The following is a 21,094-nucleotide window of genomic DNA, read 5'->3' as shown; positions in this document are numbered from 1 at the left end:
GTATTATTTATTTTTGAGACAGGGAGAGACTGAGCATGAACAGGGGAGGGACAGAGAGAGGGAGACACAGAATCTGAAACAGGCTCCAGGCTCTGTGCTGTCAGCACAGAGCCCGAAGCGGGGCTCGAACCCACGGACCGCAAGATCATGACCTGAGCCGAAGTCGGCCTCTTAACCGACTGAGCCACCCAGGTGCCCCAAATCTGCTCTTTTAAAAAGGGGAGTGGCTGCCTGAAGCAGGTAGCATTGACTGTAATGTGAAGAGTCCGCTGGAAGAGATTAAGGAGGGGCACCTGGGTGGCTCAGTCAGTTAAGGGCCTGACTCTTGATTTCAGCTCAGGTCATGATCTCACAGTTAGTGAGTTTAAGCCCCGCATCAGGCTTTGCACTGACAGCACGCAGAAATGGCTTGGAATTCTCTCTCTCCACTCTCTCTGCCCCCTCCCTGCTTGCATTTGCATATGCACTCTCTCCCTCTCTCTCTCTCTCAAAATAAATAAATAAACTTAAAAAAATTAAAACAAAAAAGAAAGAGATTGAGGAAACAGAAAAATGACACAAAGCAGAAGTAAATACTCAGAAAGAGTGTGCCTCTGGGGACATTCAGAGGCGGGGCAAGCTGCCACACAGGTCTTGGTTAAGAGCCCACACAAGCTCTGGCGTGTTCCTCACCCTGCACTGGGGGCCAGGCACAGAACATCTGGTCTACTGGAGGAGCCCCACCACTCATAAAGCTCTACATGGGGTCAAGGGACAGGGACTAGGCAACTATGTGAAAATGGATGCTCCCTGCTAAGTGACCTGGATGGACAGGGGAGGCCTCTAGAACTCAGGGGGTGATGGTAGCTTGTTCTTGCCTTCAGCTAACTCAGACCTGCAGAATCAGCTCCCAGCTCAGCTGCTAGTGGGAGAAGATGAGCCTCCAGGCCCATTCAGATTTGTCATTTCATCAAGGCCATCATCTCTGGGGTGGCTATGAGGGTCTGCTTTGATGAACTGACAGGTCAGTTGTGTAGGCTTCTCCTGGGAGGGGATGGTATGTGCGTGTGTGTGTGTGTGTGTGTGTGTGTGAGGGTGGTGGTGACCTGTTGGTCCAGAATCATTAGCTTCCTCCCCAGTGTGAACCCTATGAAGACATGAGAATATCTGAGCGCCGACCTTGCTCCCCGTCTGCCAATGGAAGGAGGGTTTTCTAGGCCCTCCCTGCCAGCACGCAAGACCGTCTTTATGCCACGCCCCAGAACAGTTTTTTAAGTATCTAATTACCCAAAGAGGGCTCTTTCAAGGGGGAAAACAAATGAACTACTCAATTCATACATTTAATTCCATGTTCACCATAGGTGCATGGGGAAGGGGAAGTGATCGCATGATCAGCACAGGCCACAGGTTTCCCTGCTACTGGGAGGCTCCGTGCATCTGGCCTTTGACAGCACACGGCTCCCCGTAACCCTTTCAGGTTTTCAGATCAGAGAACCTGCTGTCAACCTAACAGGCAGTTGGCTACCCAGCCACATATGATGGGCACAGACAGACCTGACATTTTTTGGCTGCCCACTCTGATCAGGCATCCAGGCAAACACTCTTCATGGGATCATGTCCTCTGACCGCCTCACACACTCGGTGTCAACGCTCAGTCATAGACAAGCAGCCGGCTTGACTTAGGGGCTCGGTGAGAGTCTTCTGTTAATTTGGACAGCGAGGTGAGGAATCATTCCCCTACTCTTGTGCGCATGAAACATACGTGCGGCCCCAAACCACTTCAGGACGGTTCGTCTCCTTTCCCCCTGCCTCACACCCCCTGACCCCTGGCCATCGGAGACTTCAGTTGTTCTTTCTCCCAGTACTCCAGAGGACAGCCATTTTGCAGGGCGCTTGCCTTCTGGTCCTGCGGTGATGAGTCCCTTTTTGCCACTTGGATTCGACAAGCCCAACCTCGGTAACTTTGTACCCAAAGCCATGATGTAATCGCTGCTTTTCTTTCTGGTTTGCTTCTCGATTGTTCTCAGCTTGGAATCATTTGAGAGACCGCAGCTGATTCAGGCAGAGCACCACCTGAAGGGAATTCTATCAATTTGGCTGGTTTGGGCTTAGCTGCTGTGAGCTATCACCATCTCCCACTTCTGGAGGTACTTCGGGGCAGTTGCACTGGGCAAAGGACACCACATCTTCAGGATGAGTCACAGACAGGGATGTGAGCAATGCTAAAAGCTCAATCAGGGATGGGGGTGGAGAGAGGGACAGAGTTTGGGCTACCATTTTATGGGATATGATCTCTTTTGCCTTTCCCTATATGTATTTATGTAGATGTAAATGTAAAAAATGAAAAAATATCCCTATTTTACAGGTACAGCAAATGTCTCCAGAGTCTGGGGGAGCTGGGGTCAGGCAGAGCCCCTGCGAATCTGCACATCTATCACCCTGCAGGATTAACCATGAACGGGAGGTCCTGCCATTGGGCACCAGGTGGAAGGCAAGCATGTGGGAAGGTAGAAAAGTTCAAGAGGCAGAGTGCTCTGGCAAGGTGAGTGAGATCTGGGTTTGAGTCTGAGCTTTGTGACCAGGCGTGGCTGTGTGACCTTGAACAATCACTTCCCCTCTCTGGGTCTCAATTTTCCCCTCTGTAAAATAAGCGTCACTTAGTGACCCACGAGATCCTTGCAGAACATTCCTTGACTTACAGTCACGGAGCAATAGGATCTGCAGACTCTTGTCATGGGCCATGGGTCATCCCAGTGGCCCAAGTGTCACAGCACCGGGGAGGATGATCACATGGCCTCGGCTCTATTCTGACATGCCAAGGTGAGGATGGCAATGATTCGGGGCTGATACACTTACCAAGTGGATTTTCTTCATCATTTCTAAATGAGACCCGTGGCGAATGGGGCTGGGGACACCCCACTGGGGTCTCTCATTCCAGCTTCTCCCTTGAATAGTTCTCTGACCTTGGGCAAGAATGATTACGTTTGCCCTCTGGGGTTTCTCTAGCAGAATATGTCTCTCGCTGGGTCAGAGTCTGGATGGTGCCTGTGGCAGCGTCTGCCTCGTGGCATCGTTCACGCTTGTGATGGTGACAGATCTCAAGGACTCCGTAGTGAACGAGGGTGACAGAAGAATCCCGGCCCACCGGCAACAGTAGACTAGAATTCAGAGCCATGGTTTCACAGGCGTTTTATTATTAAAACATCTTAGTGAGTGCAAAGTAGCAAATTGATTTTCCAGAAAACATTTGATTTTAGTTGCTTGGACGTGTTTTTATAGCTTAACAGCAATAAACATTTTTCTCTTCTTGAATTGAACAGTTGAGTGGGTCCACTGAGCATTCTGTGTTTTGGAAATGTTTCCTTTGGATGGCATTCAGAGCAGCAAAATCCTATTATACATCCCAATTTGGAAAGCCCCTGTTTGACTACTTTTGACCAAGGATTAATTTTGCATTTGTATTGAATGAGCCGGCAACTTCTCTCACTGACATGTTTATAAAGATAATATTTCAAGATTTCTAAGTTACATGTTTTTCACTTAGGTCATTTTTGTTTTCTTTTTGAATCATAGTCAAAATATACACATGAACAAAAATATAAAGCTTTTACATATAATCTCACTCATAACTAAGTTCTTTTATTAGTAATTTTTTTTTATATGAACAGCTTTTATTGGGTAGCGATACAAGTATGCCCAATGCCTCTGGAAATGCCCCAAACTTCTCTTGAGAAAGATCTATTAGTAGTTTGTTTGTTTGTCTGTTTTATTTGCAAGTGACAACTTATCTCAAAGTAGCATATGAGAGAGGGAGGGGGAGAGAGGAAGAGAAGAGAGAGAGAGTCTATTGGTTCAAAAGACAGTGAAGTTAAGTAAAACCCAGGAACAGAACAGCATCAGGCATGGCTGAATCCAGGGGCCATCAGGATGCCTTATCTTTGTCTCTTGAATGTGTTCCCTGCATGTAGGCATATCAGCCACGGGTAGCTCAAGGTGTACGTTATATTTGCACAGCAATTCACATGAGAAAAGATCATTTTCTATGATATTTCTGTTCAGCTATGTCCTATGATCCTCTCTGGGCTAGTCACTGTGGTCATGAGCATGATACAATCTGATTGATCAGGCCTGAGTCACATGTCCTCATTCTTTCCACAGCTCATAAAGTGTTCTTCTTTGTATCAGTTTCCTTATTTCTTAACATAGTGAGAAGAATATTCTGGTTTGTTTCCGAAGCCTGTCATGTAGGTACATTGTTTGGTGATTGCTTTCCATCATGTACTTGTTTCCCTGGGACTGTAGCATTGTGCTACGATTACAGGTGGGTATAGACACATGTGGGGTCAATAAGATGTTTGGCTGGTCATAAACTCAGGCAGGCCCTGAATCTGGTCCCCACTTTCTCTTCCTCTAAGGATATCTGGAGAGCTTTCTCCCTTCCTGAGATTTTTAGTCCCTATGGTGAATTGCATCCAGAGCCCAAAGTAGAAAGTTAGGTCAAAATGAAAAGCTTGGACTTGATTCTTGAAGACTCACAAAGCCTTACAGTGTGTCTCTTATTGGCCCAAATCAAGGGCTGGTGTCTTCCTATGAAACATGGTGGTCATTTGCATCATTTAACTTCTGTTGGGCATCATACTGTTCAGATGAATGGTTTGTCCGATACAACGGCTGTGGTGGAAAGTGATTCTTTTTCCTCTTCAGAAATGAGGGTGTGGAATCACCAGGGACACCTCCCTTGCTAGGAAAGCCCCTTGAGAACTGAAATGAGTTACCACTTTCTCAGGGCTATGCGGAGAACTCAGTGAATTGGTATTAATCAAAATTCCCCTTTTTTTGTGAAGTTTTCCTTCCAGACCCGGAAACAAATGACTGGGAAAAAATGAATAACATGATACCTTAGCTATCGAAAGGCTTCAAATGATCCCACATGCACTGCTTCACTTTGAGAGACAGACAGATGAGCTTATACTGGGTTTGTAGGTGGAGAGGCCGAGGTGTCACCTGACCCTCTTGTCCAATGTCACATGCTGGCTGGGGCCCCGCTGGAACCCTGACTCCTTCTCTGTGTCTCCCAACCTCAGACAGAGTTGCACACAGCTTCAGTTGTAAATTTGGGGTAACTTATTTTCATATCCTGCTTAGGAAACCAGACTCCCCCCATCCCCCCACCATAAACTCACCTGACCAAAAGGAGTTGCAGTTTTCTTTGCTTGCACAGGCCTCATAACCTCTCCACAGATCTTCTATGCCACGTTCCCTTGTGTACTCCAGAAAAAATAATCACTCCCCCTGTTATCAAATGTCCTTTGACCTTTTTTCAAGTACACATGACCTGTTTTCCTTCTCAAACAGCTCTTTGAAGTTTGTTTGCTTATGAGGGCAAGGCCTTCCCTCCCCTGTGGGTCAAGAGCAATTACTGGAAGGTTGGTGGGAGGGGGTTCTTGGCTTCGTGTATACATAAACGTGCATCTATGAGCAGCTTGGTGTTTAATGTTCGGGAACTGGAGCCCTGGGGTCAGAAGAAAATGTACAGGACATCTCAAAACATGGAAGGAAAATGCGATGCTACTCTGGCTGAAGTCAGGGAGGGAAGGCAAGAGCCTGTGTGCCTCCAAAGCACATCAAGGAACCCTAGGGTTCCTCTGAACACAGAGGAGTCTCTGTAAGAAGTTCTGCTTGTAAAAGCCCGTAAGGCCCATGGTGGGGGGTTACCAGCAAAGATCTGCCCCTCGCCAGGGTCCTTCCAGGAATATGCATTGGCTGCACATGCCAGCAGATTCCCTTTCCTCCCATCACTTTCTCCCCACCAGCTAAGATGGTAGGTGTCAGGGTAATCAGAAGATTATGACTTGACCCCTTTCCTCAAAGAACTTATCATAGCGTTCCATGCATATTTGATGAATAGATGGGAGAACTTCCCTTCTTGAGGGATACAGAAGCCAAAAAGTATGCCGAGAGTCCAATCCTCAGTAAGAGACACATTTGACATTGCACCCAGAACATACGTCCATATAGAGGGATGCCACTGAAAACCTGGGTATATTCCATTCTCTTTCTTGTATTAAAAAAAAATGCCAGGAGTGATCCACTAAAGTGTTTTCATAACCCATTAATGGGGTCCTGCTCTGGAGAATACCGGTGAGGGTGTGCTCACTGATCACACCCCACAACTCACAACTGGGTTACATTTAGGCTTCTCCTGCTGCGTCAAGGGTCGGCAAACTGCGGCCCTCAGGCCAAGGGCCACCTATCACCTGTATTTGTATGGCTCTGGGGGTAACTGGTGAGCACTGTGAAGCCAAGGTGATGTGTCCTCCCCTACCCTGTTCCCCACTCTGCTCCCAATGTGGTTGGGCACTGCCCAGTCTGGGAGCTGGAGCCTCAGTGACCTCTCTTCTAGGGGGCTGCCTGAGTGCAGGAGGAGAGGGTGTGGGGTATCAGAAGGGTCTCAGTCTCCTTCAACTCCCCCACCGCGCTGATCTGACGCACAGGTTGCTCTTCTTCCCGAGACTGTCTCCAACAGACGCATCTGGGCCCAAACACGTGCCTGCCTTCCGGAGCAAATATATATTTGCTTCCTGGCCCACAACGTCTAAAATACTTACCATCTGGTATTTAATAGGAAAAGTTTGCCCAACACAGTGCTATCTGGTGATTGGCTGCGCATGACACAATCCTATAAAAACTCATCCACTTTTAATAACAGGAAGCAGTAGTATTAGCTATCGCCTATTGAGGCTCAGAAAGGTTAAGTAACTTGCCAAAGGTCACACAGCTAGTAAGTGGCAGACGGGGACTCTGCGGTGATGGTTTGGCAGGAGAAGAGAGTGAACCATGGAACTGATCCTCTGCCATGCTGACAGCATGTTGGCACCCCAGCTTCAGATCTCCAGGGACCACCCTCGCCCCAGAACTGCAGGGGAGCTGTCTTCTGCCTCTCCTCAGGAGCCCTGCTCTGGGGTGGCTGCCAATGCTTCTTTTTAATTATCATGGTCCTAGATCAGGACACTGTGGCCAGAGCCTCCTTTCCGTTCAACATTTTCTTTCCTGTGTGGCTTCCCAGATTCGGGGGTTCCTCTGTGACTTGGCTAACTCCCCTCCGGAAACTTAGGTTTCCTCTTAAACATCACCTTGTGGTTCAGGGAGGAGACCACTGTTTCTAAAGCGGCGCCCTGCTCAATCTCTGGTGCGTCAGACTTGACAAGCCCCCTGCCTCTTGTCTACCCTGACTCATCCTTCCGGAGCAAGCACATCTCACTGGGCATCATCCAGGAATGTGCTCTTAAGTGCATTTTCCAGGAATCAGAGCTCACTGCTCTGAACACCCAGTTTTGGAAATTTGTAACTATTTTGCATGTCTATCTTTGTAAAATAAATTACACGGTGTCTTGTGTTCTTAAGCAGAACTCATCGTGCACATTTGATCGTTCCCTGAAAACTTAGTAGACCCATTAAAAGCATGAGTTATTGTCTGGGCTGTGGCAGAGAGGCAGCAGAAGGTGGTGAATTGTCTGACTTTGAGAGAGTTACATAAAATCTTGAAGTTTCTGTTTCCTTCTCTGTGAGATGCGGATGATACTATGACTGACCCGGTAGAACCAGGTGAGGCGGGGTGGAATGAGATAATTCTCGTAAAGCCTTTGGCAAAGTGATCGGCACATAGTGTGCTCCCATGGGGTGATTGCTGTTATGATTTCAAACGTCACCTCATCCTGGGGAGTAGTTCTCAACCCTGATCCTGCACTAGAGTCCCCTGGGCAAGTTTTTCAAGCATGACGCTGGGGCCCCGCCCCAGATCAATGGAATCAAAATCTCGGGGGTTGCTTGTGCTCCAGCATTAATGCTTTTTGTTTGGATATGTTTGCATCTATGCCTGCTTCCCCCCTGGCCTCTCTCAGATGCAGCCGGAGCTGGGGACCCACGCTTTGAGATGTGTCCAGCTATTTGCTCCAACACTAAATAGCTTGCTCCTATTGAAACATTTGAGAATTTATATGTATTTTTAAAGTTTATTTATTTATTTTGAGAGACAGAGAGAGGCAGTGAGAGAGAGGGAGAGAGAGGATCCCAAGCAGGCTCTGTGCTGCCAGCGCAGGGCCCCACACGGGGCTCCAACTCGTAAACCATGAGATCATGACCTGAGCTAAAACCAAAAGTTGGATGCTCAACTGACTGAGCCACCCAGGCACCCCAGAGAATTTATGTTTTTATTTCAGAGCTTTTCTGCTTCTCTTAAGAGCAGCTAATAGTTATTAAGGGCTTTATGAGGTACTTTGCTTGCCTTGATCAACCCTTCCCTGCACCTGACCTAGTTGCAGGCACCCAGGGAGCACACCTGAAGGAGGCACTCACTGTCAAGGCCTTGCAAGTGCTGGCCGTGTGCAATGCCACCATCAGTTTTGGGCCTTGGGTACCTGTTTGCCTGTCCCAAGTCCCTGCCCCACCCCACCAACCACTCTATTTCCCGCCCCCTTCCTTCTCTGTAGGGACTGGAATCTCTGTCTGTTTTATTCCCTGATACAGAACAATCCTCTAGAACTGTGACCGAACACAATAGGTGCTCATCCATACACAAGCGAGCGAGTGGTACCCATAGGAACCCTGTGCCTTAGTTTCCATCACTATCCATCATTCCTCTTTTACCGATAGGGAAACTGAGGCACAGAAAGGCTATTTGCCCAAGGTCCCCAGGAAGTGGCAGCTTCAGCCTGGGCCTGAGGTCTTGTCACTCGCACATGGCTTCCTGATTCTATCCCTCCCACTGCCGGGAGAAGCTCGGCTCCAAAGCTTGTCTGGTCCAGGAAACCAGTAATCACGTTTTAAAAAAGAATTGGCTGATAAGTAACTAAGCCCTGAATACCTAAGAAATGTTATTTCCTCTCCTCTTCCTGACAGTATAAGCCCAGCTATTATTTTTCGACAGATAAAACTGATAGCCCAGAAGAGTCTTGAAGTGTCCTTTCCTACTCTGGTCACAGCCCAAATCCCAGGCCCGCTGCTGTCCACAGCAGGGGCGGCAGACCCTGGGGGTGCTGGGAGTCCACACCTGCTGCCTCCAGCTGCTTCTGATCCCGCCACAGGGAAAGGTGGCAGGAAACACAAACATCTCAGAGGGAGAGTTAGGGCCCCCGAGAGGGGCGGCTGCCCCTTGTCCCTCATGGGTATCCGGCCAGGGTGGGGGTCCTGTGGCACGTGCGCGTGCACACACAGAGCAGGGACGGGGGCTCCGGGTCAGGTGGGCAGGGCCAGAGGAGGGACTGCGAGGACAGTGGGGTAAGGAGCTCAGTGCATCTGAGGCGGAGGACTGCTCCCAGAAGGGAAGGCTGAGTCAAGGGGGCAAAGAGCTCCTTCTTTCTGAGAAACCAAGTAAATTCTGAGTCATGGCACACTCTGATCTTGTGTGACAGACTTACCGCCATGCTAGGTTTCAGGGCTTAGGGAAGCAACCCTACCTGGTAGCTCCTTCCTCCGAACCCATGTCCCTTGGGAATTGTTTACCGGATGCACGGGTGGGCATCCGTTCCCCAACTAAAAACAATACTCTCGCCTTAGACTTCTCTGGACTGTGATTTTGAATTGTGGGTTTCTGCTCCTGCCTAGTTTTATTGCGAAAAATCATACGTGATCTGTACCTCAGAATTTTGTGCCTGTTCTTTCCATCTCCACAAGGAAGTTTGGTGAGTAATGATATAGAGACAGGGGCAAGACTGTTTGGACTCTGAACTTGCTTCCAGAAAACTCTGCCCTGGGAGAATCTGATTACATAACTCCCCAGCGTGCCAGGTTTTATTGATACACACCCGGAAGCAAGAACCCTACGGTGTCCTATCCTACAGAGTAGCTTGTTTCTAATTGTTAGGACCCATTGCCTGTCACTGAGGGTGGGACTTCGTATTGAACTTCTGAAGGGGCATTAGGCTAGGTCTGCACAGCACAGAGTGAATGGAGTAATTAGGGCCACGCATGTTTGTGGAGCGATGTGAGTATTGGACCGTGAGAGCCTGTGGGCACCTCTCTCACCCGGACTGGTGCTCTCGTCCCTGGTCTGAAGTGGGTCATGGGGTACACTGGGGGTTATGCTTCCAGGAAGCCTGCCTGATAGGGAGCAAATATGTCCTGCAGAGAGCCCCAAGGACAGTTTTGTCCTGACTTCGGTTAAGAGCAGAGATCATGAACACGGGCCACTGTCAGTAGTGTCACAGGACGCAAGACCACTGGCTCCTGGACCGCCCTCCCTCTTCTCCATCTTGTCCTGAGTGATGGATGGCCTGGCTACTCACCAAGTCAGCACTTCATGGTTTACCCAACTTCCTAGTGCTCTTAATCTTACAAAATGCTGCTGCATCTGCTGCCAAAACATACATGTGTGTTTTTCCCTATGCCTCCACTGCCTTAACCCAAACCCCATCATGCCTTGGGGTTGGGGGACCATCGTCCCAGCCTACTAACTGGTCTCCCTGCTTCTAGTTTCACCTCACTCCAGTCCTCTCCTGACTCTGTGGCCGGAGCATCTTTCTGAAGCATGGATCTCTTCCCAGCCATTGCCAACAGCAGTGGCCCCTGACTGTGCATTACCCTGCAGCACAGGGAAGGTCCCACTCAGAGGGAGTGCCCTCTCTCTCTCTCCCTTAAGAAAACATAGCAGCCTGCACATGAGGAACGAGACATTGCAGGGATCTCCTTGACTGAGTCCCGATTAGTAACATGCCACTTGTATGCCACAGTAACACTACCCAGCTGCTCTTTCCGTGAATCAGCACATCATGATTGAGCAACATTAGTCTAGAGGCAGCGCCCGTGAGACTTTTCCCAAACTCTTCCGGACCTACCTTTCAGATCTCGTTTTTCTCACAGTGGGCTCCTCCCAACCCCTTCTGTGCCATTCTGCAGCCCACCATTCTTCCTGTGCTTCCTTGCACGTATGGATGGTCTCTGCAGGAGTGTGCTTCCTCCTCTTTCCCGGTCGGCACGGTTCCTTGACTTTTCTGGCCCAGCCCAGTGACCAAGGCTCCTTTCACCCCCTTGGTGTGCATGCTTGTTACAGTGTTTTATGGCATCATGTTCTATTTTCTCATTCTGATTTTGTAAAAATCAACTCGTTTAAGGTATAATCTACAAACAGGAAAATGCATCCATTTTAAGCGTGCAGTTTGATAAGCTCCGACGAATATAAAAACCCATGTAACAACCACCACAGGCAAGATATAGGATTTCCAACATGTGGAGAGGTTCCACTGTGCCCCTGCCTGGCCACCACTGCCCACCCCAGCCCTGTAAAACCACTGATCTGATTTCTATGATTTCTGATTAGCTTTGTTTCTCCTGGCGTGTCATATACACTCAGCATAAGGTTGTGGGGATCCATCCACGTGTGTGTAGGTCCCTCCTTTTTCAAGAGCACTTTTCCATTGTACAAATATGCCCTACTTTGTTTGCCAGCTTTCCCACACCTGAGCTTTCCCCAGTTTTTGCCTGTTGTGACTAAGGCTGCTATAAAGTACAGGTCCTTGGTGGGCACATGGCTTTATTTCTCTTGAGAAAATATCTAAGATTAGACTCGTTGGGTTAAAGGGTAGTTTATAATTTTATAGTTTATAGTTTTATAAAAAAAGTATCACTTTTCCCAAAACGGTTGCTTCCCGTATGTTCCCATGAGCGCGTATGAGGTTCCAGTTGTCAATCTTCGATTTTAGCCATGATGTGCAGTTCTAGCTCATTGTGCTATTTTGTGTTTCCCCTTATCACACCGTATTTTAATTATTTGTTTAACAGTAGTTTCCACGCCCCCCCCCCCCCCACTCCAACCCCCATCAGACTTCAGTGTAGGGATAGCTACAGTCACCTTTGCTGGTCCAGTGAACATATTCTGAATATCGACAGAGTCTCTGCTTCTCATTCAAGCTGGGACATCCTGAGAAGAGGCTACATTAGCACCAGGCAGGGTGACCAGCTGTCCCGGCTTGCCTGGGACTGAAGAAGTTCTTGGGCCAAGGGACTTTCAGTGTTAATTCTGGGTCAGTCCAGCAAACTGGGATGGCTGGTCACCCAGGGGATGTGGGTAGCTGCTGGATAGGAGGGTGACATTACACCCAAATGGAACTTTCTTTCTCTGTAACTGATCTTAGTTCATGAATCCCTACTTGTGCAGATGTTGGAAAAATCCAGTCTTTCTAATTGGAGAGAACTCAGGCCCTCTCAGTCTCACATGTTTCCTCAAGTATTTAGACCAGTTCAAGATTCTCCACCTGCCTCTTCTCCCCTGTTGTCCCAGTGCTGCCCACAGTGGATGCTGGCCTGTGATGCCCGTCGACCTGGTCATTGGGTGTCCTGCTTTGTCCCTGGTCTCATGAGGCAGGTGCTTTGTGGGGAAGGGTGGGTAGCCAAGGAACTTATCCGAGCCCACTGAAGCTACTGGAACTCTGAGGCTTCCCTCAGGCCTCCTTTACCCCAGCCCCCTTGCTCCCCGTCCACAGGTTCCATGTTGGAGGTAGGGCTTCAACGCGAGATTTGTCTGGGCATCAAGATGCAGATTCCTCCTGGCATCCCTCCCATGCCATTTCCACTGCAGTCCCAAACCCAGTCATATGTCCTCATACTTCTTGTGTTATGTGCTGGTTCAGATGTGTACTCCCTGTCTGGTTTATGACATAAACTCAATGCCCCGGGCTTCTAGGCTTTGGGCTTTTGATTTATTAGGATATGTTTCTTGAATTACAACAAATAAAAGCAAAAATAAAAACAAAACTCTGTTCTCACTCCAGGGCCAGACTTAAAAGTCAAGGCTTCTAGGATGCGCGCTTTGACAATCAACCTGGTGGCTACATTGGCACCTGCCTTCTGTTAGGGTGGCAACCAGGGAAAGTTGCCTGCTCACAGGGAGGGTGGCGGGCACAGGTGAGGACAGGAGAGAGAGATGGTTTGAAGGCTTCTTGGAAAGATGAACTGAAGATTGGACTTTAAAGGGAGGGTAAACTCTGCTAAGCAGGCAGAGGGCCAGGAAACTCATTTCGGCGAAGGATCCCAGCATGAACACAAGCACAAAGCTGGCTGAGCCTGCAATGTGGGGACACTGATAAGGCAGCCTGACTACAGGGGAGATGTGCTTCTAGGGGAGATAAGAGTGGAGGGTGGTTGTGCAGTTCCTTGGAAAGTTCACCTCAGATCATCTGCTGGTTTCCAGTAGGCAGAGCGGGACACCAAGGTTGGCTACCCCTCCATTCCCAGTGTCTTATATTCACAGCATGCCTTTCCTTGACAAAGCATTTCACCTCAGCCTTGACCACCATCCCACAGAGTGGGTGTGATTGTCTCTATTGGTAGAGAGGAAACCAGGGCCCAAGTCATCTGCGTGAGTCCCAGAGCAAAGTCATTCGGTCATCCCACAAATATTTGTTGAGTGCTCCTGTGTGCCAGACGTGAGCACCATGACATTTTGTTTCTTTCGTACTTCATAAACATTTCAAAAAACCCAATAGAACATTGCCCCCTTGTGTGAAAATTCATGGACTTGGATGTCTTCCCTGAGTCTCTGTAGCACACATGATATGCATGGGAATATTTCTGAAATTACCTACGCATACATAGATGTGCATACATCTGGGTAAGACAGCTTCAAAGCCAAGCCTTGTTCAGCGTTTCATTTAGAAGAGCTGCTACCCTGAAAACCAATAATAACTGACAACAATTTAAAGCTTTATTGAAGGCCCTTCAAAAACATCAAAGTTGGGGCTCCTGGGTGGCTCAGTGGGTTAAGTGTCTGACTCTTGATTTTGGCTCAGGTCGTGACCTCACAGTTCTTGAGTTCGAGCCCTGTGTCATGCTTTGCAAGGACAGTGCAGAGCAGAGCCTGCTTGGGATCCTCTGTCTCCCTCTCCCTCTGCCCCCCCTCCCCCTCACCAACTCACACTGTCTCTCTCTCAAAATAAATAAATAAACTTAAAAAAGATCAAAGTGTGTGTGTGTGTGTGTGTGTGTGTGTGTGTGTAACATTCATCATTGTAAAATGAAACAGAGGTGTGAGCTGGGATGGAAAGAGGCCTTGAAGCCCGCTCAGAGCCCCAGGCTGTTGGTTTCTGGGGACACTGAAGCCCTGACTGACCTGCTTCTCAGTTCTCCCACCCCTGAAGAAGGAAAACTTGGCCTGGAGTAATCCCGGGGATGTGGCCCAAGACTCCACTCATTGGCAGCTCTTCACTTTTATTTTTTTCATATTGAAAACAGGAGGTGACATCCAGTTAAGGAAAATTCCAAGGGATTTGTCTTGACTAATCCTCTGAAAAATGAGCGGAGCGGCCAAATGATTTTTCCGAGGCTCCTTTACAGCTGGTTGGGTGAATGAGTCCAAGATTCCCTTAAAGGGCCCCTCCTGTTTCCCTGGGGCTGTGTTTGTAACCGTGTTATTTCCAGGGTCAGGAGCCCCAGCACAGCTCCTGAGCTGGGCTCAGGGAGCTATTGCTGCTTCTAGGGTGTTTGAAGCCATATAATGTCAGAGCTCACTGGAGTTTCATTGAGCTCCAAGCAAAAATAAATTTCAGGAAGGGCTCCCTTTACTCCAAGAAAAATGAAGTAACAAGATTGGACATTTTGTGCCAGGCTCTGTGAGGGGATTTCTATTTATTTTTATTACTTCTGGAGATCAAGACACATGTTCTATTTCAAGGCAGACAAGGAACTGGAGAAAGTGATCAAAAGCTAAATAAGCATAAGGTTATGCAAATTGATCTTATGTGAAAACTAAGATATGTGGAGACTATGCCCTTAGCATCTGTTACACCTTAACTTTTTAAATGATGGTATCCAGAACACTTCAGAGCTCTAAAGCTGAAATATATGTTCAGACATATATACACACATTAAAGTAACAGGTATTTATTGCTAAAGCCTTAAAAAAACAGTTTATATAGGTAGAAATAAAAGCTTTCTCTTCCTTTATGATTCTAATCTATCACTCTCTATATAGATTAATTTATTTTTTTAACTACATGGGTGATACCATGCATATGATACCCTTACGATTCTAATCTATCTCTCTACAGATTATCTTTTTAACTAAATGGGTGATACCATGCATATGATTCCCTAGCATTTTCCTTATTTTTTTATTTTTATTTTTTTAACATTATTCTTTTTTTTTAATGTTTATTTATTTTTGAGACAGAGAGAGACAGAGCATGAATGGGGAAGGGGCAGAGAGAGGGAGACACAGAATCGGAAGCAGGCTCCAGGATCTGAGCTGTCAGCACAGAGCCCAATGCGGGGCTCGAACTCACGAACCATGAGATAATGACCTGAGCCGAAGTCGGGGGCTTAACCGACTGAGCCACCCGGGTGACCCAGCATTTTCCTTATTAATGGAAGTCTGTGCACAACAGTGGTGATACAGCTCCCTATGCTTCTTATCCTGAGCACAGTATTTTATTATATGGCAGTGCCTTTATTTATTTATTTATTTATTTATTTATTTATTTATTTAAAATTATTTATTGATTTATTTTGAGGGAGAGAGAGCGTGTGTGTGCGCAGGGGAGGGGCAGAGAGAGAGGAGGAGAGAGAATCCCAAGCAGGATCTGCACTATCAGCACAGAGCCAGATGCAGGGCTCAATCCTACCGCCATGAGATCACAACCTGAGGTGAGATCAAGAGCTGGACCCTTAACCGACTGAGCCACCCAGAGGCCCCTGTGCCATGATTTACTCAACTACTTCCCTACCGATAGCTATGTCGTGAGGTTTTCAGAAAGTATCGGAAAGTGACTCAAACTGGCGTAGACAGTGAAGAGATTTCTTGGCCTACGTAATTGAAGTTCATGGAAAAAGTAGCTTCCAGATGTTAATCCAGTGGTTCCAGCTTCACTGGTTATCTTGTTATCTTTGGCATTTCCTCTGATGTGCCCTCCTCTGCAAGTTGTGTTTTGTGGAAGCTTGCTTCCCCTCCTGGTGGGAAATGACTGTTGTAGCAGCACCCAGCTTTACAGTCTCACATCAGGGTTATGAGGGAGAGAGAGAAGCTGTTGCCTTGCATGCCAGGCAACGAGTTTTGTGATTTACCCCAGTTGGACTCCTCAATGCATGTGTCCCATGGCCAATGGCCAATGGCCAATGACTGGCCGAGACTCTTCTTCCATGGAACCATTTGGGCCATGCCTTCCCCACAACAGACTCGTAGCATCAGTCCAAAGTTTTCGGAGTTGCAAATGCTGTTAAAAAGCAATAGCTTTGTACTATACACATAGAGCTGTTTACTTGTGCCACAATCAGTTTAGATAAACTTCTAGAAATAAAATGGCTGGGTGAAGCAGAATGCAACTTCAAATTTTTGCGTGATGGTGACGCTTCATCCTCCAAAAAAGGTTTTAACAATTTATGATCATGATAGCTGTGCCTGGTTCCTTTTATCTCACTCTCTTGGGTCTTAGAAATCTTTTAGTGTTTGCCAAAACAAGTTGTTTTCCGGCTATGTTAATTTACATTTCTTTCATTTTTAGTAATCTCAAACATATTTTTCATGTCTATGGGCTGCTTATTTCCTTCTGCAGATTGTTTATGAATCTGCTTTGCCCAGTTTTGTCTTGAATTTGTGGGAATTGTTCTCACAAGCATTAACCCTTTGTTGGTAACACACGTTGCCAACATTTTCCCTAAGTTTTCATTTGTTTGGCAAACCTAGTGTTTTCCCAACACTGTCTTTTCTATATGAAAGTATTTCTCTTTTACGTGGCTGAAATTACATGTCATTTTCCTTCATAGCCTCTGAGTTTTAGGCCATGCTGAAAAGTCCTTCCTCTGTTGAGGATTATAAGAAATTCTCCTATATTTTCTCCTTTATTTTTTATATCTTGCTTATTTTTATTTTTTTAGTTTATTTATTTTTTTGAGAGAAAGAGAGAGGCAGAGAGAGAGGGAGAGAAACAATTCCAAGCAGGCCCCTTGCTGTCAGCACAGAGCCCAAGGCGGGGCTTGAACTCACGAACCATGAGATAATGACCTGGGCCGAAATCAAGAGTCAGACACTTAATGAGCTGAGCCACCCAGGTGCCCCTCTCCTTTCTTTTTTAATTTCAATCTCTCATCTCTCTAAAATATGCTTGTTGTAAAGAGTGCGATTAGCAGTTGGATTTGAATCTTTTTCTGTCTGGCCCTCAAGCCAGGCCCTCTGTACTGCCCGCCTCCCTCAGACAAGCCGGTCTTCAGTCTCCTGGCCGGCTCTGCCATCCAATAGGTTAGCCTCAGAGCCACACACGCACTCACATGTTAGGACAAGATCAGGGTTTGTCATATAGCCCTGGATGTGCCTAGAAATAGTGTCAAAGAGCTTTCAGGAGGATGTTCTCACAGTGCAGGGACTGAGGGAGTACCCTTCCTGGCCAGTTTTGAGCTTGTACTAAGTAAAATGGGCTGGTTGGTCTGTTTGGAAACAGCCCTGGGCCAGTAGGCATAAAATTTCCTTTTTTCTTCTTGGGTCTGGAATATCATGAAACCTTCTCAGTCTCCTTGTTTTTTCCTAAACATTCTTGTTTGATCCAGGCATTAGGTCTGGTGGTTCTCAAACTTAAGAGTGTGTGAGGATTGGGGCACCTGGGTGGCTCAGTCCATTGAATGACCGACTCTTGATTTCAGCTCGGGTCATGGTGTCACAGTTTGTGGGTCTGAGCCCACATCAGGCTCTGGGCTGACAGTGTGGAGTCTGCTTGAGATTCTCTTTCTCTACCCCTTCCCTGCTAATGCTCACTCTTGTTTTCTCACTGCCTCTCTAAATAAATAAGTAAATAAGTAAATAAGTAAATAAGTAAATAAATAAATAAATAAATAAATAAATAAATAACTTAAAAAAAGGGTGTGTGAGAGGATTAACCACTTAGAAAACTCAGTAAGAGGTAGATATGGGGCCAGAGTGTGAGAGACTATGTATTTCTTCATTGCTATGGCCTGAATGTTTGTGTCTTCCAAAAATTCATATGCTCAAATCCTGACTCCCAAGGATGATTTAAAAAAATTTTTTTTTAACGTTTATTCATTTTTGAGACAGAGAGAGACAGAGCATGAATGGGGGAAGGTCAGAGAGAGAGGGAGACACAGAATCTGAAACAGGCTCCAGGCTCTGAGCTGTCAGCACAGAGCCCGACGCGGGGCTCGAACTCACAGACCGTGAGATCATGACCTGGGCCGAAGTCGGACGCCCAACTGACTGAGCCACCCAGGCGCCCCCCCAAAGATGATTATATTAGCAGGTGGGGCCTCTGAAAGATGATTAGTCGTGAGAGTACAGCCCTCATGAATGGGATTAGTGCCCATGGGAGACCCCCAGAAAACTCCCTGCTTCTGCTGTGTGAGGAAATGAGAAGTCTGCAATCCAGAAGAGAGCCTTCACCTGACGGTGGGCACTCTGACCTCAGCCTTTCAGCCTCTGGAACAGTGAGAGATAAATGTCTGTTGTTCATAAGCCCCCCAGTTTGCGGCATTTTGTTGTAACAGTGTGGACACACTAAGACATTCATTGCACAGGTATCTCGTGAGTGTTCAGAGTGCTGTGCCGGGGACCACGGTTAAAACATGGCGAGCATAGCAGACAGGTTTCTCTTTTCATGTAGCTGGCATCCTGGTCGGGGAGAGAGATAATAAGAAAACCAATAAACAAAAACTCAACTGAGTACTGAAAGAATCCATTAGGCAACAGGATGATTCTGCAAAAAATGTTGGGGTGGAGGAAGGGGCCATGGGCTCCACAAACTGGAACAGAAACAAAGATTCAATCACTGAAAAAAAAAGTCTCCGCTCTTAGTTCCTTCCCTCCCTTGCACTTTCCGCCCCTAGGGATTGACAGCTTAGTGCAGACTGGTAGTGATGAAAAGGTGAAGTGTGGTGGATTTCTCAGAAGTTCACCGTGTGACTCCTCCACTGTTCTTGTCACCACTTACTCAGAAATTTTGCAGAACCTCTGAAATGCCTTAAAACTTTGAGCAGGTAAGAACCACCCTCAGGACTTTTTCTTGGATGTCAAATGGACAACATACTGCCTTTTTAATAGCCGAGATCTCACATCCTCTTGCCTTCCCAAGGCAGGAGACAACAGTACTCGCTTTTGGAAAGTCATGGCGTGTGGTCAACCAATCTCTAAGCTCAAAGAGAAGAGAAGAGGCAAAATGCGATCCTACCTCACCCAGTAAAAAGCTGCGTTTCATATGGTTGCATTTGGCCTTCTTCGGAACTTCTTAAAACTGATGTTAACTGTGTGATGAGAAGATGGAGGAGCCAAAGGTCAAGCGACTTATCGAGGTCAAACAGCTCATAAGTAGCTCAGTCCGTTCTCACCCCGGTAGTACCACTTCCAGCCCCACCCTCTTTTTATGTCACCAGTGATGACCAGCACATGGTTTCTAGCTTCACAATAAGACTTGACATTTAGTTTTTGAGTTTAGTTTTGGTAATTCTGAGAGAAGCTCAAATGTTAAGATTTTCGCAGCTGTCTTAATTATCCATTGCTGTGCAATCACACCCCCTGCCAAATCCAGTAAGACAGCAACCATTTTGTTTCCTCCCATGATTTTGTGGGCGGGCTGGGGTCAGTCAGGCAGTTCTGCTTCACACGATGTCAGCTGGGGCTGCAGTCATGGGGGGGCTTACTTGGGCCGATGGGGTTCAATGTGGTTCCCTCACACTGTGGGCATCTTGGTGAGGACAGCTGTTGACCAGGCCTCTCTTCTCCATGTAGCCTAAGGGGCTCTCTGCATGGTCTTCCCACGTGTTTGCTCCTTCAGGGTAGCCTATTTCTTACACAGTAATTCCGAAGTCTCAAATGTATAAAACTGGAAGCTGCTGGGTATTTGTGAGGTGTTGGTCTGCACCTGGCATATCACTTTCCCTGCCTCTCACGGGTAAGGCATTCACACCAGATTCAAGCGGAAGGAACACAAACCACCCCTCTCAAAGGACAGAGAGACAAAGATTTGCAGCCTCCCTCAATCCACTGCAATGTCTAATAAGGAATGCTCATTTTCTCACTGACATTCTGCTAAGGGAAAAAGTGGGAATATTTTTCACAATGGTGTTCAATAGCTCAGAGTCTATAAAGTTCTTCCAATGGAAACGGATATGGAAATTGAAGGAGACATTCTATAAAGCAGGAACTAAACAGATGACTCCAGGTATGGGTCTCCATTCCTCTATTTACCCAAGAAGGTGTGCAGCTATGGGTGTTAGTTAGTTCAAGGGTAATGTGAGGGTTCTGCCACACATGAGAAGCTCTTTGCCATCTGGAAAATGGTTTTTACCTTCCTGGATCTCCTTCCACATGACTGTTGAGACTTGCTACAGGTCTACCCACTCACCAGGTGCAAATTTGCGGTGTAACACCACCCCACACATCCTAATTGTCTACTCACGTTTCCAGACGTGTCCCAAGGAGGCCCAGATGACTAGGTCTGTTTCTTCAATGGGCATGTAAGGGGTATCTTGACAGACAAGAATGGAAAGATAGGTTAAAGCCTTCAGAATTTATTGGGGGAGATTATCAGAGCCATTTAATCTTTTACAGGCAAAGGGGTGACACAACTAGCTTTAAGAAGATCAATCTACTGGCACTGTTGGCCAGACGCCCAATCATGTCAACTGCAATCTGTGCCATTAAGGGATTTATTAAGCATGCCTTCAACTTACTACAGCCTAATTTCAAGAGATGTTATACTACTTCATGTATAGTATAAGAACTTTATAGCACTTCCATTTCTCTCCACCCAGCTTTTGTACTATTAGTATTACAGATTTTTCTTCCTCATGTTACAAGCCCCACAATACATTTTTGTTATTTTGGTTCAAATAGTTTTGTTTTATTTTTTAAGTAGGCTCCATGCCCAATGTGGGGCTTGAACTCATGATTATGAGTTGTGTAAACAATTCTCAAGGGAGATGGGTTCGGAGGAAGGAGCTATCAGGTAGGGTTGCTGGCCAATCATCCCTAAACAATGATATTTTAAAGAGATTTTAAATAATAAAAAAAATCTTATATATATTCCCATGGAATTATCACTTCCGTTGCTTTTCATTCCTCTCTATAGACCCAGGTTCCTATTTGGTATAATTTTCCTGATGCCTGGAGGACCCACTTTAACATTTCATG

The 21,094-nt window shown here is 46.8% G+C and overlaps 1 protein-coding gene across 1 annotated transcript in view; it reads left to right on the top strand.

The window, feature by feature from the left end:
* Window positions 1-1,480: 1,480 nt before the first annotated feature.
* Window positions 1,481-21,094, top strand: part of IL1R1 (interleukin 1 receptor type 1) — a 129,141-nt gene continuing 109,527 nt past the window's right edge. Inside the window, exons 1-2 of the mRNA XM_042931882.1 lie at window positions 1,481-2,126; window positions 2,345-2,521. The gene's annotated coding sequence lies outside the window, so the exon portion shown is untranslated. The remainder of the gene's footprint in view (window positions 2,127-2,344; window positions 2,522-21,094) is intronic.

Source organism: Panthera leo, chromosome A3 (genome assembly GCF_018350215.1).
Source record: "Panthera leo isolate Ple1 chromosome A3, P.leo_Ple1_pat1.1, whole genome shotgun sequence".
NCBI classification, from domain to species: Eukaryota; Metazoa; Chordata; class Mammalia; order Carnivora; family Felidae; genus Panthera; species Panthera leo.
This window is presented reverse-complemented; position numbering and strand designations above follow the sequence as displayed.